The 27,970-nt window shown below is 45.7% G+C and overlaps 2 non-coding genes across 2 annotated transcripts; one reads left to right on the forward strand and one right to left on the reverse strand.

Annotated features, from left to right (window-relative positions):
- Positions 1 to 12,759: 12,759 nt before the first annotated feature.
- Trnat-agu (transfer RNA threonine (anticodon AGU)) lies at positions 12,760 to 12,833 on the forward strand. Its single transcript has one exon. It is a non-coding gene; the product is annotated as a tRNA-Thr (tRNA).
- Positions 12,834 to 17,854: 5,021 nt separating this feature from the next.
- Trnat-agu (transfer RNA threonine (anticodon AGU)) lies at positions 17,855 to 17,928 on the reverse strand. The gene has a single exon. It is a non-coding gene; the product is annotated as a tRNA-Thr (tRNA).
- Positions 17,929 to 27,970: the final 10,042 nt, after the last annotated feature.

Consider the following 27,970-nt stretch of genomic DNA (forward strand, 5'->3'; position numbering starts at 1 on the left):
CAGGGAAGTTTTTTTTTTTTTTTTTTCTTTTTGTCCGTGCACTCAACTAACAGGATCTGAAGCCACAGCAAGCGGGAAACGTCCAATCGCACGCATTTTTTTTTTAATTGCTGCTCGCACAGTTTCTTTTAATTGCGATAGCAACTATATGGACAGTCTAGGCTAATTTTTGCCGTCGCCGGCCGCCGTCATTCACCGTATATGTATATGTGTATATACATAAAAGCCACAAAGAAAAATAATTTAGAAAAACTTTCCGACGCGCGGAATCGAACGGGCGACCTCTCGCTTTCCAGCGAGCGGCGTTAGATGGTTACGCCATCAACAGTACCGTCTTTCAGCCTGCTAACGGCGAGCTATTTATATACACCATTTCCTTCAGCATGCTTTATTATTCGCCATATAGATAACGCGACGTGCGCGCGTTGCGCGCTTTAAAGATCATCGCCCCGCTCCTGCGAACGCCGTTGGTCTTCGCCATACAGGGCGTGGCCGCCTTCGTGCGCTTATCTCGAGGAAAGAAGGGGGCGGCCGGGGGGGGGGGGGGAGGTGGAGCGGGCGGTTGTATGTCTTGTGCTCTCCCTGCGAGGTCCGCGCTGAAGCCACAGAGCGTACGAAGGTCACTTCGCAGCGGCCGCGTTTGCGAAAGGAGCGCGCTGTTCAAACAGAAATAAATAACAACTGTGACAGTTCGCGCTCGTCCTGTGTGTACCTGTTCGTTCGTTTCGTGCGCCCTGCTTTATGTTTGAGCAGTGCGCTTCAAGTGTCGAGCTGTGACGCATGATAGTTCGCGCTCGTCCTGTGTGCGTTCTTTTCTTGCGTCCTTTGGGCTCGAGCGACGCGCTGGCAATTTCGAGCTGCTTTCCGTTCTTCGCGTTACATTCCAATTTATTGCTATCGCATTCATTGCTTCGCCGTTGCGGCGAAACTGTGACTTTTTCTTCTCTCTCTGTCCGCTCATTTTGCTACTGCAACCGCACTTCCGTGCATCGCATTCGCGTGACGACAACCGCTGTCGTCATAGGCAAGTCTTCTACTACGGTTTTTAGTGTGGTCAAGCTGCTTCGTAGCACACACTTTCATCATCGCCAGAGCGTCAAAAAATAAGTGTTCTCCGCGGCAACCCGGAGATTTCCACCCACGCCAGTTGGGCAATGGGCTTTTTTGGGGAGCTTAAGGCGCTTGCGAATTACTTATATCTCAGCAACAATTTAGAGCAGTCGGTACAATGTGTTGTGCCGTAGTCCCGAATAAAACAATACTGAACGAGGCGAGGATTACATCGTGTGCATCACACGGAAATTCCGTTTCACACGACGGCCGCTTTCTTGCGTACAGCTTCAAGTTGACGGGACGCGGTAATAAAAAAATGGGTCAGCAGCAGAAGGCAGACATAGATAGCTAGTCTCAGGCGTCCACAATTGGCTCGTACAATATTTTTATACTGCTCAGGTCCATTTTTTTCTCTTAATCTCAACTCGTAGTTGAAATATACTGAGTATGTGCAGCGCAATGGTACGAAGACAAGAGAAGACACACAAACGACATAGACTGGCGCTTAAGATTAAGAGAAAATTGGCTGCCCCTGTCGGCGGCCCCTGTCTGTTCTCTTATACAACCTACTCTTCTTCTGTCATATTGTTACATCAGTAATTTCCTATTCCGTCGTACGCTGCGTGCTTCTTAACTTCTCGAATATATTTATTCTTCATGTTTCTGCCACATAGATTAAGACTGGCAAAACGCAATGACTTCACACTTTCCGCCTTAGGGACATCGTAATATTGCCGGTCATGAGTAGGGTATACCTACTATGTGCGTACCAGCTCCTCCTGAGGCCTAGATAATTGGCATAGAAATGCATACTCTTGCGCGAACTCTATCGGGTGCGGTTGTCAATCAAGAACTCTATTTTTCCCCGGACCCCCTATATAAGATTATCTTTGTAGCGTGTACATCACAACCCTATTTCAACACTTTCTGTGTTTAGGTCTTCAGTCAAACACATTATTTTTTGCAACTCGCCGTCATAATTGTTAATGAGCGTAGTGAGCTCTGCAAACCAGAAGTTGCTGAGATTTTCTCCATCAATCTTCTTTCTTTTTAAATCCAAATCAAATTGCTTGAATGTTGCGTCAAACCATGCAGTGAAAACATTGGACAGATGGACCAATGTCTCTATCTTATTTATTCTCCTTTTCATGTGGACTTGACAAACAGGGTAGCTGCCAAATCTTTGCAGATATTGGCTTATGGCATTCACATAAGTTTCAAATGCCCCTTGAAGACGCAATGCCTCCGAATCTACTAGTATCTTACTGAGTCGAATGCCTACTCGTAGTCTATGAAAGCCACATAAAGCGATTTGGTGTGTTCAGTAGAGTTCTCAATTGCTTAATTCAGCACATCACTGCAATCCTGAAGCCTGTCCGCTCGCTAGGTTTCTCTAGGTTCGTTGAAGAGGCCATGACACGGTCACCCAGCAATCAGCGGTTTTCAGCGAAGAATAGAAGTAGAGAGTCTATTTGGCATGTACATACATGAGAAATGGACCGTAAAAGAATATTTCAGTGAAAAATGAGCCCTAGCAGCCGCCGGCTATAAACCACACTCCACAGCCGGCGACCGCCATTTTGTCCATGGTGTGTATGACGTCATCTTCTGCACGGAGCGCAGCCGTCGTGTTCTACGAAAGTTTCGGCCGCTACAAATGGCTCATTTTCAATGCCGAGCTGAAGAAAGCTGAAATAGCTCGACTGCACGCGCGGCTGACCACAGAACGAAATCGTTCGGCGGAATGCAGACGCTCGCAAAGCAAGCTGCTTGTTACGTCACGGCTCGCGAGTGCGCCACTGTTGTCCGACACCTCAGGTCGCTCGCGTGTTTGTAAAAATATACAATTATAAATTATGTTCTTGACCAAATGCGTTAAATTTTCGCCAGCCTGTTTGCGAACGCACAAGGATTAACCCACGTAGCACAGATTATGATCCGGAATTGGGTGTCATGGCTCCTTTAAAGTGTGTATCTTATCTTGCTCGAAACTACCTTCCTAAATGTTTTGTATAATGCTGAAAATGAGCCCATTCGTCTATAGTTCTTCAACCCTTTTACGTCTTCCTTCTTGTGTATTAGTGTGAAATTGACATTTTCCCAACTTGCCGTTATACCTGAAGTCTGAGCAATTATGGATATCGATAGCACTCGAAATATACACTTTGTTTTGTATTGTTTTGTCGCCCAGGAGAAACTGGCTCATACCGCGCTTGTCTGTATCTTAATCGCCGTCCTTGCTTTCGTTTGCGATGTAAACCTAGGAACATGCACTCTGTAGCGTGTCGCGGCTTGTTAAATATAAAATCTCCTCCATATTAGATTAAATCGTCTGTTATGGGTATACTCCCTGCCTCTTTTCCGCGGGACATGCCTTGAGGAATCCTTCTAATCTCAATAATAGTTGCACATCGAATACACATTGAACTGCAATGTACTGAGCCAGTTTGATTTTACTCAAGGTTGGAATACGTATCTGTAAACTGCGTAGTTCACAATAGGAGTACTCTGCTACCTTCGCTATGTCGCCTAAATTGCTAATAGATAGCTTTAGTTGGGTGCATAAAGCAGCTTTACGTCATCCGTTTCCAATGGCAGCCTGCGTACACGGAGCTGCGTCAGACGCCCAACTAAAGCTCTGCATTAACGCTGCCCTAATTATATTTCACTATATCCATTTTCGTCCCTCTTAGAGTTTTCTTATAGCTACTTCAATGCTCCTGCCTCTGTCTCTGTCAAATCATAGTTCCGTATGTCAGCGAGTTTAATCTTGTAGATCAGCTTTCACAGTGCAGCAAATTGTATTTCATTTCTCGAGGTGGTTACTCTCATCTGTTTTGGTATCTTCGTTATGTCAGATAGCCGAGAGTTATCTAGAGCGACTTAATGGGCGCAGAGAGCTGGTAAAAGCCGCTGTGGACGGCAGATGGTTAAATGTTGTGATGAAATTAAAAAAGTTGCAGGTATATAAAATGAAATCAGCTCTCGCAGTAAAGGGTATATTAGAGATACACGGGAGATCCCTTCTCAGAGATAAATAAATATTGGGGCGAAGATGACCTGCTTTCACGCGATAGAAAAAGAAGCTCTCTACAGCCGTAACGCCACGTAATGTTTGACATAACAATAAGACAGCATTCGTAATTACATCAGTATATGCTATGGCGCATATAAGTAGCATTATATTATTTTATAAAAAAATAAGTAGTATTATAAATAACTTTTTCAACCTAGTAAAGCGAAATTAACTACCCAATTTTTGGCCTACGACCCATTGCACGTGTCATCTTGTGTGCAAACATCATCATCGTCATCCCCAGAATGCCATCTGCCATTCTTTTCGGCACGAGACCTCGTGAAACGTGTTTGGCTTCTGACTGTACGACTACTTGCATGCCCTTTCAGGCCGGATTTGGAACGAGGCCCACATCCACCTCTCGAGCAGCCTTCTACCCTGACGTATTCGCTGTTCCATGTGTACGCTGGCCCATCCAGTCACACCAAGAATGCAAGATTCGTCATGTCACCGTGGTTCGTCCACGTCTGTGATGGAGACTCCATACGCTGCCATCGCCAGACTTTTCGTCATCCCAGCTAGAATGCGTAGCATCCCCGGCCGTACTCCAGTCAGAGCCTCTTGCCGCAACATTCAAGAAGCCACCTGCAACCCAACCAAGGACACCGGTAATATTTGTCTCTATGGAGCGGCCCACACCGTTCCTCGAGCGTTGTGCATCAGGCCACCTTGGTCTTCGAGCTTCCCGACACCGCCACCTGTGCATGGATGCAAAGACGCAGCACGAAGCCGCCTGCTGCAAAACCGGCTGAAGCTTCTACCATCAACCCTCCGGAACGATTGTGGTAGCAGCGCCAGCTAGATCATCGCTAACAGCAGTTGTTGTTGCTGAGGCACGAAGGCGAGCGTCCAGGCAATTGTGTTGCGCCCATGTTTATAGGAGACTTGCGCCGGTTGCCGTGATGACTGCCGTGTGGTCAGGTCCATGCGCATCGGAGGCTACTTCGCGCAGTTTCCTGCTCGCTTTGCGTTCTTAGCGACGGCGAACAATTTCCTAGCGGTGTAGCTGTATCTCTTCGTTTTATTAACTACTTTCATATTTTTTTCATAACTCTAAATATTAATTGGACAAATAAATGTTATCTAACGAAATCTGTTGATCCCATTTTTGTTAATACAACATCCTCCAATAGCGTCTAATCCCAGCTGTGGTACACATAAGTAGAGCGCACGCACAAGTAAACGGGAATTAACAGGGACGTCCGAGTATTCAAACTACGGCAATCATGGGGATCGCATCCTCGTAGTTTTGCATTCAGAAGTGCCTGCGACTTGTGGTTGGCAAAACATTGTCGGCTTTTATTTATTTATTTATTTATTTATTTATTTATTTATTTATTTATTTATTTATTTATTTATTGTACCCCCAGTGTGACTTCTGGGAATTCGCTACGTCACATGCGGTTCATAAATTTAATATCATTATAACGAGCGCTATTAGGCCATTCAGGAAGAGTGCAGCAATCAACAGATCACGTTTCACGCCGGTTCAATTAACAGTGCGTGACGTACCTGTATATTTGATGGGCACTATTATACAAATGAAGTAAGTAATCTCGACCCATTCCACACATGACACAATACGTCGTCGCACACTGTCGCAATTTCCGGTGCACAGCCCTGTGCACGATCGGTGCGCCTTTATGATTAGCTGAGAAAAAAAAAATAGTGGCACTGTCACGTTGCATTAATTCGTGACTCTTTCATTTCTTCTGAACTGCGAAGTTTAATGGAAATAAAGACGACACTGTAGCGGCCATGGCAGTCGTTATACTCAGTCTGACGGGATCACAGATTTCGATAGGTAAGATTTACTTGTACTAAAAACACTTGTAATTGAGAAAGACATAAAAAAGGAATAAATAAAACGCACAAATCAATCTACGTCGGTACAGATTTGTTCATGTTTCCTATCAACATCAGGCGAGGTGCAAGCGGCGGGAAGTTATCACCAAGGCGACTGGGCAACACAGCATGGAAGTCGCCACCACAACCAGTCCAAGTCTCCTGCAAACGTGGGCAAAGCACAAAGGCTTGGACGCCCGCAATCGCGCATCGGGTAGCACCAACAGCTTTTAGCGATCGCTCCGGTCACGTTGGTTTCACAATCCTTCCGTAGGCTTGATGGCTGAAGCGTTAACCGGATTTACGGCAGGCGCCATCGGACTGGGTCGTGGCCGTCCGGCAAAGGTGACGGTGTCGGCAAATTCGAAGCCGAAGGTAGCGTGGTGCACAACGCTCGAGTAACGGTGTGGGCAGCTCCGAGGCGAACATTACCGACGTCCTTGTTTGTGTTACAGGTGGCTACTCGCAGGCTGCATGCGGCGACAGACTCGGGCTGGAACACGGCCGACGATCCTGCGCATTCGAAAATTCTGCTGATGGTAGCGCTGGAGTTGGCATCACAGCTGTAGATGAACCACGGTCGCATGAGGAATCCGGGAGTGACTGGAAGTAGCAGCGTTCACATACAGCAGCGGGAGTTGCAGCAGATACGGTAGAATCGAAGGGAGTTCGAGCGGTCGAGATGCACCTCGTTCCAAACCCGGCCAGTAACTGCACGCAAGTAGGCATCGCCCAGTAAAAAGCGAACCGCGTTGCACGAGCTCTCGTGCAGTCAAGAATGGAACAAGGTTTTAATATGACAATGATGATCGCCCTGCACCCAATGGCACGTAAGCACAGTCGGACGTAGGCAAAGAATCGGGTAGCTATACTTTCACTTTAATATAATAATAATAATAATAATAATAATAATAATAATAATAATAATAATAATAATAATAATAATAATAATAATAATAATAATAATATTATGAAGAAGAAGAAGGAGGAGGAGGAGGAGGGAACATTACTCTAATTCCTCCACAGCCGAAGCCCGTGAAATTATTATGGGTGCCCGGCCACTATGGATTAGCATTAAACGAAATGGCTGGCTCACTAGCGCGGGCTGCATTGAATGTTTCAATATTTTCGGTCCTTCCTGTAGTGGCCAGTATAACTGTGATTAGATATAGAAATTTTTCACTTCGTGCAGACGCCATAGAATTAATAACATCTAGGACAGAATTTAGTCATTTAAAATTTCAGTGGAAGATCCAGTGGTGTCATACTAGATAATTGGACGCCATAGTAACTAGATTACGATGTCGTGTGTCCCCGTTAAATCTATATCACCACAGGGCTGGTCTGGCGATATCGCCCCTAGGTCACTTTTGTTTAGAAATGGAATCAATAGAGAACTATGTTTTGTCATGTCGCCAATCGAGATTACTAAGAAAAAGTCTTCTCGTTATCCCATTCGCGAACCTGGGGCTGAACTTCACAATTGACAATGTGCTTACCTTCGGTGCTTCAACTCTGGGCTTCAGCCACAGAAATGCGTTTGATGCCGTTTGTAGGTAGTGCTCGTCAAATGAAACCCCAACAGCGGCAAGCCTTCGCATGGTATAGTGCGCGCCGTCCTGTCATCACCATTGACAGGCGCGCGCATCCGGTTTGACCGCACTGCGCATATGCGCGCCTGTCCACGGTGATAACTGGACGGCGCGCACTATGCCACTGCGAAGGCTTGCCGGTGTTGGGGTTTCGTTTGACGAGCGCTGTACCTTCACGAAACAAAACAAATACAGCGTTCAATTCCTACTTATAATTCCTACTTATAAAGTATTCTTATAATAGTTACGACTTAATTAAAAAAAGAAAGAATGAAATTATTATTATTGTTGTTATTGCAGTTGTTACTCTAATTTCTATTCGGAACAATGATTAAAGTGATCTAAATGTTTGAGAAATAATTATTGCACTCTCTCCTTATTACGTACGTTTTTGTTTGTTTCTTTCTTTTTTTTTTGTATTGTTATCAATATTCAATACTCAAAATACCCCGAAATATTCATAAGAATAATTCTTGGCCAATCCGCCAGAGTGGGTATGAGCCATGTGGCAGAGGTTACAACAACAGCAACATTAAAGATATATGCCGGAGTAATTACCAGTGCTGTGCAATTGGGTCGTCACATCAGACATGGTGTTACGGCAGTCGGCTTTCTTTGTCGCGTAAGCCACGTAGTCTTCCTCGGTCACATACCTGTCGCAATACTGCGATCGTGTGTTCTCGCCACTTTTTTGCAACAGAGTAAGGTCCGCTGACCACTAGCTGCTTGATGTTGAAGGAAACGGCTGCAGAAGACGATTGCGCGACTGTGCCTAACTGAAGATGGCGGACAGTTTTGCCGGAGCACGAATCATTCATATTATCATAATATATAGTATTCATGATGTTCGTATTATTTCCTATGTTGATAATAAAACTGCGAAGTAATAATTCTTACTCGAACGTGATTATATCCACATATGTCTTCTATCATTTTATTCAAAGCTACTGCAAAGGCGGTGCCCACGCCGAAAGCGCAATGAGAGCCTTAGGCGGTGGTGGTTTCCTTGCTGCTGACAAGTTCATTAAATCGCTACGCCGATCCGAATGACCTAGAATGAGCACCTTAAACAGTTTCGATCGAAGTTTACTGAATTGAACAACAGAATATTTTATTTTAGTAACGAGACCCTTATAAATTCCCAAAGACGCGTCTCTTCTCAGCGGTACTGCATATTCTCCATAGATAACATGGAAAACATAAATTCGTACTCAGATTAGAAATATCTAAATCTCGGAGATTTCAACGCCCCTAGTGTACTATGGGGCTGCAACAAACTTCTACTCTAACCACTACGCAATGCTTAAATGCCCTTGTATATTGGAGTTTATCTCTTCTAGATATTAAACGCAGGATTACAAGGATATAAACATGGCCGGCGACACATGACAGCTGTCTTTTTAGGGGATCTAAATTATCCAAAGATATCCACTACGGCGTCTCTACATAACGTGAGTCGATGTGCACTGTAAACGAAAGTATACCGAAATGAAGTATATATGCGGGAAGTAGGACAATAAGCACGGATTAAAATGCAACAGTAATAATCAGTAATAAAATCTTATAAAATTAGGAAATTAATCGGGAGAGGTATCCTTAATACTGTCGTCTAGAGTACCAAAATTCGCTCCTTTTAGTGAAAAAATGGTATGAAAGATTGAGCAGAAGTAGAGGTATCGATTTAGAAATCTATGGAAAAGTTTCGCGCGTTTTGCGCTTTGTTCGCGGCGCGGAGGTGTGTTTTCTTCACATAGCGGCTGGCTGACACCAGAGTACATGGGATATGCTTCTTGATATTGTCTTCTTTGTGATATTGTCTTCTTTTTGTGGTCCGTTTAATTAGCACTGCTCTTTGCAACTTTGTCGTTAATTTTATTATTGACTATGCTTAAGAACTTGGTTGTTCTCATGGACTGGCAGACTGTATGGGATTTAATGAGTACCTGTGGCTCCAGTGTCCTCAGTTTTCGTGTCTGTGGCATGATTTACAGTTATCATGTACTACTTTATTGCTAAATTATGCAGGAAGCAATCAGCTGAACCCTTGCGTCGTCAATGGACCTGGCGGATGGTCCTTTGCGGATGGTTCCCGGCGACTATGCTCCTTTCGTTTGTTGTGCATCCTTTTGCAGCATTCAGGGCTTCATTTCGACGCGCTGAGCTTAAAACTTGAGTGCAGTTGATTTCACGTGATCTGTCTTCTGCTTTTTTTTTTTTTGGTGGCGTTTCGCATCTTTGTTTCTTGTTGTATTGTTTTCCCAAATGCTAGGTCATCAACCAAAAACTGCAGCTTATTGTGAATGAATGAAATAATAAGAACTCAAGTGTTCTCTTGAATTTCATCTGCTAGAGCTCTGTGGGAAGAAATACACAGTGACTCTGCAGTGTTTGCATGAGAATTCTTTCATGTAACCCAGGCGTGACACGATCAGCATAGAGTAAAGAAACTGTAACAGCGGAGCAAAGAACAAAATACTCCCGATGCATATATAACTGAAATTGCGTCGGGACGGAGTAAGCGAATTCGTAAAATACTCCGGAGGTGCCACGAAAAAACTCCGGATAGCCGCAGTGAAAGAACAGCGAAAAATACTCCGAAAGTGCCACGCAGTCACTCCGGTCAGCCAGAGTGAAAGAACAGAAAATACTCCGGAGGCGCCACGCAATAACTCTGGCCAGCTGGAGTAAAAGCTTTACTCCGGAAGTCCGGAGTATAAAAAACTACAAATGGGACGGCCTTGCTAAAGGACAAGCATTTTACTCCCACCTGGGAGTTCTTTTTTTTTTTTTACAGTGTGGGACGTAAAAACATATCAACCAACTGATCATCAAAAAGGCGCACGGATAATACACCATATTATTTGTTCGTTATATTAGGACATCATTCGTTATCGATGACAACAGGACATGATTACTAGCGTTAAAGGAGGCGGGGACGAGAAGAACAAACACGGGACCACGCAAGACTTCAACTAGCTGAAGGCTAGCGTGGTCACGTGTTCTTCCTCTCGTCCCCGTCTCCTTTACCGCTAGTAATCATGTCCTGTTATGCTGGGTACTAACTAGCCTAACCTTCCGCCTTAACTGTTATCGATGAGCAGCATGATCGACAGACACGCTGAGCCACTTCGCTCGACTAGGTCTGCCCTCCGAGAAGTCGCTCCAGTGCTTATAGTGGTCAGGACCCTTCATACCCTTCCAGAGTGGCTCGCACTTCTGGACGCTTGTGTATGTTTGACTTAATTTCAAATATTATTTGTACCTTTAAAATAATATATGCTTTTTTCGCGTCGTGTGTAAATCCTTGTGTAAATAGTGGAGAAGAGGTTCTGGATTAAGCTCGTTTGTGAAATTCATAAAGTCCTTCCCAGCATTTACAGTGTTATTAGAATGCACAATGGGACGCGAATTAGTTTTGATAATAAGCGTAAGCTTTTACGCAGTCATTGTCATCATAAAGCACCATCTCTGACAAAAATTAACAAGTTCAATTTCGCACCTCAACCATGAATTTAGCTTTCCGATAAGTCATGAGCAAAAAAAAACTCAGTGGAAAAGAAGTGCTAGTGTCGCGTCTTAAACAATGGAAAGCACCGTGTAAACATTGAACAACGTCGCCGAAGGCACTAGGAAAAAAGCCGGCAGATCCCACGCATTGTGGGAATCGATGTAATGCGAAGCAGCCAGCAAAGAGCTGCATACATCGTCTTGTATGTCATTGAGGAAAATGCGTGTCATGGTTTTCATGTTAACTCCTATTATTTATGTTCGTCACACAGTAACGTCGCGCAATACCAACTTGGGGGTCGATCAACCTAGAGAAACGGCCGCCAGGGCACCGTGAGCGTGGCACGTAAGTCATGCTGTACATGACATGCGTGTCATGTTTTTCATGTTAACTCGTGTTATTTATGTTCGTCACGCGGTCACGTCGCAAGATACCAATTTTGGTGTATATTAATCTAGCGAAACGGTCGCCAGCGCCCCATGAGCGTGGCACGTAAGTCATGCTGTACATGACATGCGTGTCATGATTTTCATAATTCGTGTTATTTATGTTCGTCACACGGTCACGTCGCAAGATACCAATTTTGGTGTATATCAAGCTAGTGAAACAGCCGCCAGCGCACCATGAGCGTGGCACGTAAGTCATGCTGTACGTGACATGCGTGTCATGATTTTCATGATAACTCGTGTTATTTATGTTCGTCACACGGTCACGTCGCAAGATACCAATTTCGGTGCATATCAATCTAGCGAAACGGCCGCCAGCGCCCCATGAGCGTGGCACGTAAGTCATGCTGTACATGACATGCGTGTCATGATTTTCATGATAACTCGTGTTATTTATGTTCGTCACACGGTCACGTCGCAAGATACCAATTTCGGTGCATATCAATTTAGCGAAACGGCCGCCAGCGCCCCATGAGCGTCGCACGTAAGTCATGCTGTACATGATATGCGTGTCATGATTTTCATGATAACTCGTGTTATTTATGTTCGTCACACGGTCACGTCGCAAGATACCAATATCGGTGCATATCAATCTAGCGAAACGGCCGCAAGCGCCTCATGAGCGTGGCACGTAAGTCATGCTGTACATGACATGCGTGTCATGATTTTCATGTTAACTCGTATTATTTACGTTCGTCACACAGTCACGTCACAAGATACCAATTTTGGTGTATATCAAGCTAGCGAAACGGCCGCCAAGCACCATGAGCATAGCATGCAAATCATGCTGTACATGACATTCGTGTCATGATTTTCATGTTATGACTTGTCATTTGTGTTCGTCATACAGTCATGTTACGCCATACCAATTTTGGTGCACATTCGATTAACCAAGCGACCAGGAGAGCACGAAGTCGTAGGCGGCTAGATAGATAGATAGATAGATAGATAGATAGATAGATAGATAGATAGATAGATAGATAGATAGATAGATAGATAGATAGATAGATAGATAGATAGATAGATAGATACGGTCAAAGTCGCAGAAGTTCGCTAAGAAATGCTTCGCATTTAAAAAATGGGCATCCGCACACATGCGGTGACCTTAGAGCCTTGAAGCTAGGGGAGGTAGAGAACTCGTGGGTTGCATCCTAATCAGATCCCAATAAATAATTGAACTCATTTACATAAGGTACCGCAGCAGAAACTTGAGTCTGAGGCAGTCAGAGTCGTTCGGGCGGCGCCGTGGCTTAGTTGGTTAAAGCACCTGTCTAGTAAACAGGAGATCGTGAGTTCGAATCTCACCGGTGCCTCAGCAAACTTTTTTTTTGTCCGTGCGCTAAAATAATCAGGATCTGAAGCAACAGCCATCGGGGAACATCCCATCGCGTGTATATCTTTTTTTTTAATAGAAGCTGTCACGGTTTCTCTCTCTCTCTCTCTCTTTGCCTTCTTTTTTTGTACTGCAACAGCACTTGACGACAACCGTTGTCAAGGTTTTTGGCGTTGTCAAGGTGCTTCGTCACATCCACTTCCGCCATCACCAATGCGTCAAGAAAAATAAGTGTTATCCACGGCTCTACTGAGAATTGGACCCATGCCAGTTGAGCAACGTGCTTTTTGGGAGTTGAATGCGCATACCACTGAGTTATCTCTCAGGAACAATTTAGGCGAATGGGTGCCATATGTTGTGTAGTACACAGACTCTGAAATCGATGGCGTCTGTACTTATATTTCGGAGTCCAGAATAAATTAATGCTGCCCAGGCCCAATTATCCTGCCCAGGTCCATATTGTTCCCATAATACGATATCGGCTACCCACGCTTGTTCTCTTATCGACTCTACTGTATTCCTATCAACATCACGCCAATCATTTTCCGTTCCATCGCCCGTGGTGTGCTTCTTAACTTCTAGAGTTTCGTTATTCTCAATGTTTCTGCCGCATAGAGTAGTAGCGGCAAAATTCAATGTTTCCACTTCATGGACAGCGTTGAGTGGCCGGTCATGAGTTGAGAATACCTACTGTGTGCGTACCAGCCTATCCCGAGGCCTAGATAGCTGGCCTAGATATACATACTCTTGCACAAATTCTATCGGGTCCGGCTGCCAATCGAGAACTCTACCTTTCCCCGGGCCTCCAAAGCAATATTACCTTTGTACCCTGCACATTTATCAGAAAGGCTACCTTAAGTCGTTATGTGTTTAGGTCTTAAATCAAAAAAATTTTTTGTGCAATTCTTCGCCATCATTGATGATGAGCGCGATGTGGTCTGCAAATCATAAATTGTTGAGATATTCTCCGTCAATCTTCTTCTTTTAATCTTAGTAAAATCGTTTGAACGTTACTTCTAAACATGCAGTGGAAGCATTGGAGAGAATGTATTGTTCTTGCCCAACTCTTTTATCGATCATAATTTTTCTACTTTTCTTCTTGAGAAACAGGGTAGCTGTCAAATATTTGTAGATGTTGGCTAAGTTATTCAAACATGTTTCGAATGCCCCTTGACGACGCACTGCCTCCAAAACTACTGGTATCTCTACTGAGTTGAATGCCTTTCGTATTCTATGAAAACCACATAAAGGAGTTCGGTGTGTTCAGAAGAGTCCTCAGTTACTTCATACAGCACATCGAAGTGATCCTGAAGGCAGTCTGCTCTCTAAGCTTTTCGAAGTCGTGTGTATCGCTTATCCCATTTGAAATTATCTTCATGAATGCATTGTGCAGAACAGAAGGCAAGCTGATCAGTCCATTGTTCTTCAAGCCTTTTACATCTACATTTGTGTGCATTAATATAACTTTGCTAGACACAACATTAATTAGAACTAACAGACAAGGGAGCCAAAGAAAGTATGGGGGATGTTATTTGTAGTAATTATGATATAAATGTGAAGAAAGTAAAGTGGACGAAAAGATAACTTGCCGCAGGCAGGGGCCGAACCTGCGACCTTCGAATAACGCGCTCCTTGGCTTTCTTGTCTGTTAGTGTTAATTAATGTTGTGTCTAGCAAAAAAAAACTACCCCTCAAAATTTCTCTTCTTTCGTTCATTAATATAAAATTGTCATTTCTCCAACTCGTTGTTAGACACGAAGTCCTAACAACTTGGGGTGGTTGAATGTTCTACAAATCTGCGCTTGTCTCTATCTTGATCGTCGTCTCTGTTTTCGTCTGCAATGTAAACCTAAGGTCATGAACTGTGTACAGGGTGATAAGCTTCTCAAAAGATATCCTCCATCTTCGATTCAGTCGACTGTTATGCGCCTACTCCGTCCGCTCTTCCGCGGGACATGCTTTGCAGAAACCTTCTGAACTCATCAATAGTTTCACATCGAACTTCGGTGTACTGTTCGACTTTGATTTTGCTCAAGCTTCGATTACTCACCTGTTAACTGTACATTTCACAATAGAAGTATCCTCAAAAGTTCACTATGAGCCTGAAGTTGCTAATAGGTAGTTTTAGTTGGGCGTCCAAAGCAGCGTTACGTATGCAGGCCGACAGCCGTTTCCAATGGCTGCCTTCGTACGCAGAGCTGCGCAACGCTGTCGTTTACTTTTCCCCTCCTCGATTTTCACTGCATGCATTTGGTCGTTTTCTATATAGTTTCCTTTGACCTGCATTTGAACTGCTGCTTCTATCTCTTTGACATATCACTTACGTATGTCACTCAGTTTAGTCTGGATGACCAGCATTCGCAGTTCAGCAAATTATACATCTCTCGAGTAGCTACTCTCGTCTGTTTTCGTTTATAGCCGTCAGTTATTTAGAGCGACCGAATGGGCACCAAGAGACGGGAAACTCGGCAGAGGTAGGTGGGTGATGAAATCAAGAAATTTGCTGGCATATCAAAATGCAATGGGCTCCCGCAGGACTGGGTCAACTGGAGATCAATAGGAGATGTCACCACAGAGATAGTGGCAGAAAGCAAACGTGAGCGACGAAGATGACCTGCCTTCACACCAAAGAAAACGAAGCTGTCTACAGCCGTAACGCCCTGCAAGGCTTGACGTCGCAATAACACAACCCTCGTAATTACTTCAGTATATGCTTTTCAGTATTTAAGTACTATCACGAATAACCTTTCAACCTATTAAAATGAAATCACTACCCAATTCTTGGCCTACCCCTTATTGTGGTTGCGTGCCATTTTTTGTGCAAACATCATCATCGTTGCCATCCGAATGCCACGTTCCATTCTTTTCGGCACGAGACCTCGTGAAACGTCTTTGGCTTCTGACTGGACGATGGCATCTTGTGTGCCCTTTCTGGCCGGATTTGTAACGAAGTCCACAAGCACCTCTCGTGCAGCCTTGGGCTTCGACGTATCCGCTGGAGGTCCAGCTGTTCTGTGTTCTCACTGGTCCTTCAGGTCACTCCTGGGTGGCTTGTGCCGTCGTTGTTCGTCCACATCTGTGATGGAGACTCCATACGCTGACATCGCCAGACTTTTCGTCATCCCAGCTAGAATGCGTAGCATCCCCGGCCGTACTCCAGTCAGAGCCTCTTGCCGCAACATCCGAGAAGCCACCTGCAACCCAACCAAGGACACCGGTAATATTTGTCCGTATGGAGCGGCTCACACCGTTCCTAGAGCGCTGTGCATCAGGCCACCTTGGGCTTCGAGCTTCCCGACACCGCCACCTGTGCATGGATGCAGAGACCCAGCACGAAGCCGCCTGCTGCAAAACCGGTTGAAGCTTCTACCATCAACCTTCCAGAACGATTGTGGCAGCAGCGTGAGTGCCACCATCGCTAGAAATAGCTGTTGTTGCTGAGGCACGAAGGAAAGCGTCGAGGCAACTGTGCTGTGCCCGTGTTTATAGGAGACTTGCGCCGGTTGCCGTGATGACTGCCGTGTGGTCAGGTCCATGCGCATCGGAGGCTACTACGCCCAGTTTCGTCCCCGCTTTGTGTTCATAGCGAGGATGAGCAATTTTCTAGCGATGTCGCCTTATCTCTTTGTTTTATTGATTGCTTTCAGATTTCTTTCATAACCCTAATTATCAATTGGACAAATAAATGTTATCTAACGAAACCTGTTGATCCCATTTTCGTTAAAATATCATCCGCCAATAGCGTCTAATCCCAGATGTGGTGTACATAAGCACAGCGCACGTACAAGTAAACGTGAAATAATTAGGACGCCCGAGTATTAAAACTACGGCAACGGGAGTCGCATCCTCGTAGTTTCACATTTAAAAGTGCCTGCGGCTTGTGAGTGGCGACACATCGTCGGTTGTTATTTATTTATTTATTTATTTATTCATTTATTTATTTATTTATTTATTTATTTATTTATTTATTTATTTATTTATTTATTTATTTATTTATTTATTTATTTATTTATTGCACCCTCAGGGTGACTCCTGTGAATTGGCTACGTCACATGCAGTTTATAAATTTGATGACGTTTATAAGGAGCGCTATTTACCACCTCAGGAAGAGTGTAACAATGTGCACAGCACGTTTCAATCCTCTCAACTAACGCACTGAGCGTGACGTACCTGTATATTCGTTCGCAAGAGAATATGTTCGTAAGAGAATACTTTAGCCAATCCTGATGATGTATACATGATTGGCGAAGCCGGCAGACCAATGGTAAAAGACACGTACGATAGAAAATATGTTCGAATTCGCGCCCTCTTGCCTAACCAGAAAAAAAGAGGCTTTATTTGTTTGCTTACGGCCACCTTCACATCGCAAATGTCCTGTCAATACTAAATTCAGCGTAAACAAGCTGTCATCTGGCGAAGAATAACTCTCATGCGATGCACTCAACGCAATCATCGTGTAGCATAATATTCCTCCATTCTGAACTCCGAAATCTATGTTCAGGCCCCGCTGATCTCGTAGTCTCTGTGCGGCACAACACTTTGCCCCTATTGTCCAATATTGTTATGGAGAGAGAACTACGTGGCTAGGGCGTTCGGTTCGCAAACGCACGCTGCCCAAATATCTTCGATGCCATTTTCAGTGGAGCGCCGGAGAAAGCATTTTTTTTCCTATCCGCTCTGGCAATTGCAAAAAACTTGGTGTGACGAGGTGCGCTGACGACAACAAAAATCGTAGTATATAGTCGAGTCGTTAATGAGGACAACGCTCGTCGTCAACCGAATGCGATGCATATACGGACACCATGACAAAGTGCAAACACAATTTCGAGCACTTGACAGCAGTAGCAGTAAAAACAAAAAAAAAGCAACGCGAAAAAACCACTGCAACGGACAAAAAAACACAAGGATCAAAGGTCATCAAAACTTTACAATTTGCTGTACTTCGGATCCTGGAATATTAGCGTAGTAACCGCAAATATAGATTACTAGAAAAATCAACTCAGGCACCGGCGAGATTCGAACTCACGAGCTCCTGTTTACTAGACAGGCTCTCTAACCAACTAAGTCACGGCGCCGCAACTAAACACGGTTCCGACTCCCTCGGATTCTCAAATCTGGTGCAGTATTGCGCTTAAATGAACGACCCAATTACTTAAGACCTGATCACGTTGCAGCATACCCGCTTTCAATTTCACACTCCGTAAACTGGCGCTGAGTGCTCACAACGGGAAGGGGGGGGGGGGGGATTAGCATCTGGGATCCGTGCATGCCCACGCATGTGTTATGAAGTGAATTTTAACGCCGCCCCTGATTAAAACAAGTACAAATGTAAAAGACCGGATTAGAAGGACAGAGGGAGACAGAAAGAGCGCAAGAAAACGCGTGAAGGCTGAGCATGTATCACTAAAGCATCTGTCTGTCGCAGAAAGAATTGTGATATCTAGAGGAGCCCGTGTTATCATGCCAGGAAGTTATGTCACGCTTTAATTATTAAAAGTGAAGCATTTCTTAGCGAACCCAGGGCACTTTGAGCGTTTCTATCTACGTATCACGTTGCACCTACGGAGCACGTTGCAAAGCACTCCGAGTTTTCCCCTAAGTGTGAAACAGCCTGTACATGAGGTCTGAGATTGGTACTACATGGGAACTCTTCAGTACAAAATGGCGAGGAGTTCGCGAGCAAACAGCGTCACTGGTTCGAAGGATGCGAGCATTGGAACGATGGTAACAGGTTTGAATCTTCGACCATCGCTTATGAAAACGTATCCGTACATGAAATTATCACGACAGCGGGTAATCAAGGCCCGCTCCCATGTTTAAGGTTTCGCCAATGGGGGCCCATTTGGCAAAGAACAACGTCGGTACCATGCATGGAGTCATTTCTGCGAAAAAAAGAATGCGGGAAGCTCGCACTAGCTCGCGCAAAGCTTTGCACGAAGCACATGCCCCTCGCCGCTCGTACTCCCCGTCGCCGACACGTCTAGCTTCAAGATGCCCGGCTTCCTCTGCGGGAGTACGCATCTTCTTAGGACGTCCCATGGCTGTCTGGGCATGATCGGGCGCAGCCAGGCTATGCACTGCAGAGCGTAGGTTGCGCGCGATGTCTCCGTCGGTAGGCGTGGCTTAGCTACTGCGCATGCGCGGCTTCGCCAGGTGGTGCGGTATTTGGTCGCTAGACGACGCGATGCTTGCTTTCTCTTTCCTTCTGTTTTTGTCTCTCTCTAATTCTCTCTCTTTCAGTGCTATGGTTTACTCTCTCCCCTCCTCCTCACCATCACACCTCCCCTCCTCACGCTCACTTCTTTTTCCCACCCACTCGCTACACTATACTAAAGTAGGCTATGGTATGCTCTGCTGGCGTGCCTGGATAGCCGAGTGGTTAGGACGCTCACCTTTGGATCGAGAGTACGCGGGTTGAAATCCCGGCTCGTGAAGAATTTTTTTCGGCAAGAATTCCTCTCTTTCTCTTTCTTTATATCTTTTTTTCTTGCTGTCTCTCTGTTTCTTTCTCTCTCCCTCTCTATGTACTCGTTCTCTCACCCATCAGGGTTGTTACAGACCACGCCGGAGAAATCGGCGCATGTGTTCTGAGAGCGACGCAGTAGATAAAGAGGACGAAGAGGAGGAACAGGACGAAGAGAGCGCGTGCCGGTTCATGATGATGATAGTTCTGGGTCACAACAGACATTTCGCGCCGGGCTAGGCCAGGTTCACGGTTAAGAGAGCGGCCACCTTAGCGACGTCCTTGATCGGCAGTTGTAGGAATAATTTATGTTTAACCTGACGAATTCCATATTGTAAGCACGAACCATCTCCACTATGAAAACAAGAGAGAACATAACGCAAATCATGCAGGTGCAAAGTGGTGCGGCACAGTATATGTGTTCAGAGAACGAAGGAATCCATGAAGTTTGTGGCATTTTTTTTTATCTTCATCACTCTCACGTATTTCTGTAACTGGCTGTGTAAACGGCAAGGCCGACTTTTTTAAACGAAAGTGTTTTGTGCCGGGGTCCACCAAGACTTCAGTGACGTATTTCTGTCACGGAAATGACGTAGAAAAAATGCACACGATCAGATGGCAAAGCAAAAACATGGTTGATTCCTCCGTCATAGGAATCGGTACAACACGAAAGTAAAACGTGTCTTTACTGAAGTAGTTGAATGTTTACTGTACATTGATATAAGAGAGCTTGCACAATGTCTATTGGTGTTTGGCAGCTATAACACTGTTTACCGTGGATGTACCCACGTTGACCTTTGGTGGCACTTGTCCATCCCGACGACTAACGTCCATGATCCATGGTTAAACAAACCTTTGTGGCAGCTGTAGTAGTTAACAATGAGAGCGCAATCACAGACAGCGGTGTGACAGTCAGAAGAGCGTCGCTGATTGGACGCAGAATTTGGGCTAAGGCCGCCATCCCGCCACAAGAGTTATTGAACACCACAACGGGACTTGAGGGAAACGCAACGCGCGCCCGGCCGCGATTTCTCTCGGGGCGAGCGTAAGCGGGGAAAGCGGTGTTACAGCCAGGCAAGGCAGGCACGCGTCGCAAAGCTATTTTTGGTATGGATGGATGCTATGAGCGAGCCCGACGCTTGGGGTAAGGTTGCCACCTCACGGTGTGTTAAGGCGTTGGCAAAACTGCACTTCTATTGGAAACCCGCCGAATGGGACGGACGCGTAGCAACGACACGTTGCAGGAGCTAATCGCGGAGGCCACGGTTATGATGCATTACTTCACTTTACCACCATTGATCATCGACGTTATTCGTCAGGATGGATATGTGCCATCAAACGTCAACGTGGGTGCGTCCACGGTGAACAGTGCTACAGCTGCCAAACACCAATAGACATTGCGCAAGCTCTCTTATATCAATGTACAGTAAACAATCAACTACTTCTGTAAAGACACGTTTTACTTTCGTGTTCTACCGATTCCTACGACGGAGGATGATGATGATGATGATGAATTAACTTTATTGATTGCCCTGCGAATTGGTGGGATGGGCCTGGATCCCGCCTAGGCTTCGGCCAAGGGTTGCTGGCCCTTGGCGGCTTCCTCGGCTCGCTGGACGGCCCAGAGTTGTTGCTCCAGGTCCGAGCTGAGCAACGCAGACTCCCAGCGCGCGCGGAGGCTGTCGCTGTTTAAGGCTGCATCACAGCTATTGTTTATTATGTCTGGACATCCCCATAGTATGTGCTCTAAGGTGGCTCTAGAGTCGCAATGCCTACACTTGTCTGTCGTGTATAAGTCTGGGTGTATTACATGCATGATAGCTGGACTCGGGTAGGATCGGGTTTGTAACTGCCGCCATTCGACAGACTGTTTCTTGCTTAATTTATCAACAACCATTTTTTTTCTTCGCATCTCTGCAACAATTTCTGCCACCGTACCAAACTTTATTTAGTTACTTGTGACGTGTCACCATGATGACCATTCATGAATAAAACATTTACTAACAAATTCTGTACGGATGCCGTACCAAAGGAGAAGAGGCCAAGCGCCATCGTAAACATTTTCCGAAACTGATGTGTATGTTCATGCCAGTTCCTAAATAACAACAACAACAACTACTACTACTACAATAATAATAATAATAATAATAATAATAATAATAATAATAATAATAATAATAATAATAATAATAATAATAATAATAATAGTAATAATAATAATAATAATAATAATAATAATAATAATAATAATAATATCACAGAGCAACCATAATGAAGACAACAGTGAGTGTATGATGGCGACGATGACAACTACGCGCTTCCTCAACAAGACATAAATAAAAACAATAGCACTGCTACCATAAGAAAGTTCGCTCATAAAGAAATACTAAGTAGAATGAATACGTACGAACACGTTACGTGTCTTATTTACATAAATATTATTAGAAATAAGTAGGTTCGCAAGCAAGCAAGCAAACAAACAAAGCAAACAAACAGTCCCATGAAGAAAGCAAAATAAATAAAGGCAGGTGTAGATTTCAAACAGAAGTAGGTACTGGCCGACAGGAACGTGAGCGACGAAGACAATGTTCCTTCACGCGATAGAAAAAGACGATGTCTCCTACCGCAACGCCTTGTCAGGTTTGACGGCAGAATAGCACAGCACTCGTAATTACTTCATTCTGTGCTTATAACTATTTAATTGTTATTAAAAATAAATTTCCAAGCCATCTGAGTGAAAGTATTGCTACCCGACTCTTGGCCTGCGCGCCAATGTGGGTGCGTGTCATGGTGTCTATCATCATCGTCATTATCTCTTAACGCCGTGTTCCATTCTTTTCGGCACGAGACCTCATGCAACGTGTTTTCTTTCTGACGACCATTGGAGTTGTCCTGGACCCTGCCGTATCCGCAGGAACTACCGCTGCCCTATAGGAACGCTGGTCCTTCCCGTCACACGCGGAATCCTTATGCCACCGTGGTTCGTCGATAGCTGTGAGGAAAACTGGTATGTTGCCATCCCCAGAGTTTTCGCCATCGAAGAAAGAATGCCTCGGAACTTCGGCCGTACTCCAGCCCGAGGCTTTTGCCGCAACAGCCGAGCAGCCACCTGTAGCCCTACCAACGACATCGGTAATCTTTGTCATGGAGATGCCCACGCCGTTACTCGACCACTGTGCACCAGGTCACTTTGGGCTTCGAACTTCCCAACACCGCACCTGTGCATGACTCCAAATACCAAGCCCTAACCCACCTTTCGTAAAACCGTTTCATGCGTCAGCCATCAAGCTCCGCAAAGGTTGTCGGCAGCAGCATGAGCAATATCATCGCTAGGAGTCAGTGTTGCAGGGGCACACTAGCGGGCGTCTAGGCAATCGTGTTTTGCACATGCCCTTGCGCTGGTTTCAGCGATGACTTTCGTGCTGTCAGGTCCATACGCATCGGATACTACTTCCCGCAGTTTGGTCCTCGCCTTGTGTGCTTAGCAAGGAACGACAATTTTCTGCAGATGCAGCTTTATCTTTGTGTTTTATCCATTGATTTCAGATTTATTTCGTAATTCTATTCAGTATTTCGCACAAATAAATATTATATAATGAAATCTGTCGATCCCGCTTTTTGAATATAAAATCTGCCAATATCGTCTACTCCCAGCCGTGCTATACATAAGTACAACGAAAGTGCGAGTGAACGGGAATTAACTGAGACGACCGATATAGTCAAACTACGGCACTGCTGTCGAATTTTCGTAATTTAGCATTCGCAAATACATGCGGCTTGTTTTTGGCCAGCCACCATCGATTTTATCTATCTATCTATCTATCTATCTATCTATCTATCTATCTATCTATCTATCTATCTATCTATCTATCTATCTATCTATCTATCTATCTATCTATCTATCTATCTATCTATCTATCTATCTATCTATCTACGGTACATTCAGTATCAATTCTCATTACAGATGGGAGCGGTCGTTATTAGATGATTAACATAGGCGTCGGCAACATGTATTAGAGAGCTTGACACACAGTTGAGATTCAAACTCGCGATATTCTCTTTAAGCCATCGTGCTCCTAGAAAATTACCGAGTCTTTCGGCTTCTTCTTTCTTGTGCAGTGCTCCACATCGTAAGCCATTTTATAAAAAGACATCCACACGTTATAGCTGGTACGCTTTCAACCACCCATGACTGCCATCCCTGAGCGTTACAGCGCTAGCAGGCCCCGTTATGTAAAAGATAGAGTGTACAGTGGTTATTCTTCAAATCTCTTCCAGTGTCTTCCATCGCTTGGAAAGCAAGACGGCGCGTCTATTCGCCAGTGTTCTTTGCTGTTGATATGTAGGACAGTTTCATTTCGGACTTCTCTCTTCTGGGAATTCCCTACGTCGCGTGTGGTTTAGAAGTGAGGTGTACTTTGTAACTTGCGGCGGCATAGCCGAAAAGTGATGCGTATTCACACTGTAGGATTAACTGCTAATTTTACCTAGAGAATAAAAACAATATAATATAATCTTACCACAATCATGTCAAATCATATTGCACAATTATGTACGGCGAGAAATCGATGTTATGGAATGCAGATACCACCATGTAAAAAAATAACTATCTGAATGACTTCTTCAGCTTGCATTGGGTCATTGCATTTCTGAAACTTGAATATGTGTTATATGATTTGTTACGATGCCATTAATACTGCTTCTTGTTGCATGTCATACTCCTTTTTAAAGAGTGCTATACACTGATGATGATGATGAAATGAACTTTATTTGGTCCTGGAGAACCCCGATCAGACAACCCCCGAAGGGGGGTCCGCCGCAGTTGCTGGCCGCGCCCACGCCGGTACTGGAAGACCGTGGCCCTCCGCCCGTTCGCAGGCCTCCTGGACTGCCGACAGCTGGACTGAGAGCTCGTTGCTTTTAAGAGCCCTCTCCCAGTCCTCTTCTGTGCTGAACTTTGCGCTAAGTAACGCCGGGCACTGCCAGAGCATATGAGCGAGTGTGCAATTATCCGCCCCACAGCTAGGACATCCTGGATTTATGCCTTCAGCAAAGTGGCTAAACGTGCTGCGAGACGGGAAGGAACCTGCCTGCAGCATCCGGAGAACCGACGACTGCGGCCTAGTAAGCTTGGAATGCGGGAGGGGGTATCGCCGCCTTGACAGTTGATAGTGCGAAGTAACTTCGTTGAAGGTGCCAAGTGGATCCCTGAAGCTCTCCGTGAAGCCGCCTCCGGACCCGCCCGCACCGCCGCGGCACGTGATTTCTCGCGCACGGTTATGGGCAAGTTCGTTGACGTTGGGAACTGAGAGTGCAACAGTATGTCGTGTAGCTGTTTCTTCCGCGAACGCATATGCTGTTTACATTTAGCTATTGAGACTGTTTATGACGGTGCATCGTAGCGATTTCAGGGGCGGTGAGTCAATCCAGGATTTGGAGCAATATTAAAGCAGGGTAGAAGCTGTTTCGGAGCATGCAGTTTCTCAGTAAAAAAAAAAAATTCCTGGTAAGTTCGAGCCGCATACAACCGACAGCGCGTGTAACTGTTCCTCACAAACCATTCTTATTGCTCTAACAGGAAACACTGCTCTAGAGTAAACAGGCGCGCTTCTTGTAACACCGCACCATACGAGGGTACGGTATCGCCGTGCCTACCGCTCACTCGTGTCAGTGCTGTGCTTATATGCAATGAGTAGACGCAATTTGCAGGTGTTTTTTTTTTTTTAAGAAAAATTGGATGAGGACAATTCATTATGGAAATTAACCTCTAGGGCTAAACAGCTAAGCTGGAAGGAATAAACAAACTACAACGATCCATCTACGTCGCTAAGGCGGTTGTTGGTGCTCGTTCAGAACAGAAGGCGCATTCCAAACTCAAAGTGGTACTCTCCGCGGCAAGTGCACATCACAGCACGGATGTGATCACGGTAACCAGTGCAAGTCTCCTATGAACAACCGCCGTGAAGAAATCTCAGAATGACCGCAGCTGTGCCTCTAATGCACCAGCCGCTCCTAGCAGCCATGTTGCCACAATCCTTCCAAAGCATTGATCTTAAACCGGTTTTACCTTAAACCTTAAACCAGTTTTACGGCAAGCTGCTTCGGATTGGGTCTTGGCCGTCATAGAGAGGTGCTTGCGTCGGCATGTTCGAAGCCCAAGGCAGCCCAGTGCACATCACTTCAGTAACGATGTGGGCCGCTCCATGACGAAGACTACCGACGTATTTGGTTGGGTTACAGGTGGCTGATCGGACGTTGCGCCAAGAGACTCGGGCTGGAGCACTGCCGATGATCCTACGCATTCTCGCTGAGACGACGAAAACGCTGCCAGTGGTATCGCTGGAGCCTTCATGAGAGTTCTGGACGAACCACGGTCGCCTAAGGAATCCGGGAGTGACTGGAAAGGCCAGCTTGCACATAAAGAACGGGTGTTTACAACAGATACGTCAGAGTCGAAGATGGCTTCAGGATGAGGGATAGCTCTAAACCTCGTTCCAAACCCGGCCAAAAAGATCGCGAAAGTTGGCAGCGACAAGTCATAAGCGAAATGCGCTGCATGAGGTCTCGTCTCGAAAAGAATGGAACACGGCTTTAAAGGGCCCCTAAAGAACCTCTGAAATTACAAAGAACGAGCGCGTTATTCTCTCGTGGAACTTCCCGTCTTTACGTCACGATTTGTGACGCCACCAGTCCACTCACATGAGGTCATGAGAAAATAGGCTCTCGATTGGTCCATATACGAGGGATATAAGTTGTGAATTGTTTCCTACCCTGCACTGCCACGCAGTCGCACGCTCGTTGTGCCTTGTCTAGCAGGACCATCGGGCACGATCAAGTGATTCCGCTTCATTTTGTGTGCTTTCGCCTACGCAAGCTGAGATAGCAGCGTGTAGCCGAAAAGAGTGGCATCCTGATAGGCTTAGTTCTGACATTTTCCACGCCTTTTAAGAAGAAATAGGTGGCGAGGAGGATAGAGCGCCTGTAGGAAAGGTAGTAAGGCCGAGAAACAAACCACGCTATCGTCTTTGAAATCGGAGTGGTACAGGGGCCCTTTAAGATCACGTTGATGATAATCTTCATACACACCACGGTCCCCACTCATAATGGAGCGCAGGCAAAGACTCGGGTAGCTATACTTTCACTTTAATCGCTTCAAGGTCTGTTTATAAGAGAAATTAAATACCTAAAAGTAAATAAGAAAGTAAATGCGAGTGCTGTGCTATTGTGATGTCACTAAATACTCGTCGTTACGGCTGCAGACATTGTCTTTTTTGTCGCATCCAGGCACGTCGTCTTGATCGCTCACACTCCTCTCTCCTAATATTGACAGGCGCACTTGTTTTACAGTGAAAGCTGTTATCAGATCACAGCGGCAGTGGGGTAGTTGTCTGCCGCCGCCGCCGCCGCCGTCACCGCCGCCACCGGTGTCCGTAACCACAATCACGCGAAATAAGAAGAAGAAGAACGGAAACTTTATTGTCAAATCAATGAGATTTGAGTCCGGCGTCTTTTTAGTGGGCCTTGGCACCCACCGCGGACGCGGTTCCGAGACCTTGTCTCGAAGCGGCTTCCTCGGCACGCTGGACGGCCCAGAGTTGTGCTGTCAGGTTCGAGCTGAGCAGTGCGGTCTTCCAGCGCGAGCGGAGGCTGGCGGTGGAAGAGACGGATGAATCGGCACTGTTCGATTTGTCTATTAAGCCCTGACACTCCCACAACATGTGGCTAAGCGTGGCAACCTCGCCACACGAGCTGCATCTGTTTGTAGTGTAAATCTCTGGATACATGGCGTGCATGAGTCTGGGGTTTCTGTACGAATCTGTTTGTAATTGTCTGTAGTGTACCGCTTGCGTCCTGTTTAGCCTATCGTGAGGGAATGGGTATACGCGTCCCTGTAACTGGTAGTGTGTCGTGATATCGTGAAACCTGGTCAATTGATCCTCCCACGCCCAGACGTTTGCCGTACCCCGCGGGGGCTCTTGTTCCTCCGGTGATGCTCGGTGAGTGAGGCCTCGAGCAACACGGTGAGCCGCTTCGTTTGGGGTGCTCAGTGCGGTGTGTGGCGGTATCCACAGCAAGTGCCTTCGGTTATCGAAGTCGACCTCTCCTGGATGTACGGGATGTCGCTGTAGTATGTGGCACGCCTCTTGCGAGATGCGCCCGTTCGCAAAATTGCGAATCGCTGTTTGCGAGTCACTGATCAGGTACGTGGCCTTGGTCTGTGTGAGGCCGAGTGCTACAGCCGCTTCCTCTGCCGCTTCGGCGTGTACAGTGTTCACGGTCACGCTCGTGAGGCATTTGCCTCGATGGCTGGTAACTGCCACCACGAAACTCTTCCTGTCTGGATAACGGGCTGCATCTGTGAAAACCGCTTCCTTGTCGTTGGAGTAGCTTTGGTTCATGCTTTGTGCCCTGGCTTTACGCCGTCCCGTGTGGTGCTGGGGGTGCATGTTGCGACGCAATGGCGGAACGTATATCCACGATCCACGTATCCAGGTATCCACGATCGGATGGCACTTGAACCAAGGCTCTCTGCGTAGCCGTCGAGTAGTCTACCACAGAACAACGCTGGTGCTTAAATCCACGTTGCAAAAAGACCATATACAGGCGTCATATCGGGGGCAAGGAATCACGTTAACATGTGTAATAGAGCGTGG

Source organism: Rhipicephalus sanguineus, chromosome 1 (assembly GCF_013339695.2).
Source record: "Rhipicephalus sanguineus isolate Rsan-2018 chromosome 1, BIME_Rsan_1.4, whole genome shotgun sequence".
Classification (NCBI taxonomy): domain Eukaryota; kingdom Metazoa; phylum Arthropoda; class Arachnida; order Ixodida; family Ixodidae; genus Rhipicephalus; species Rhipicephalus sanguineus.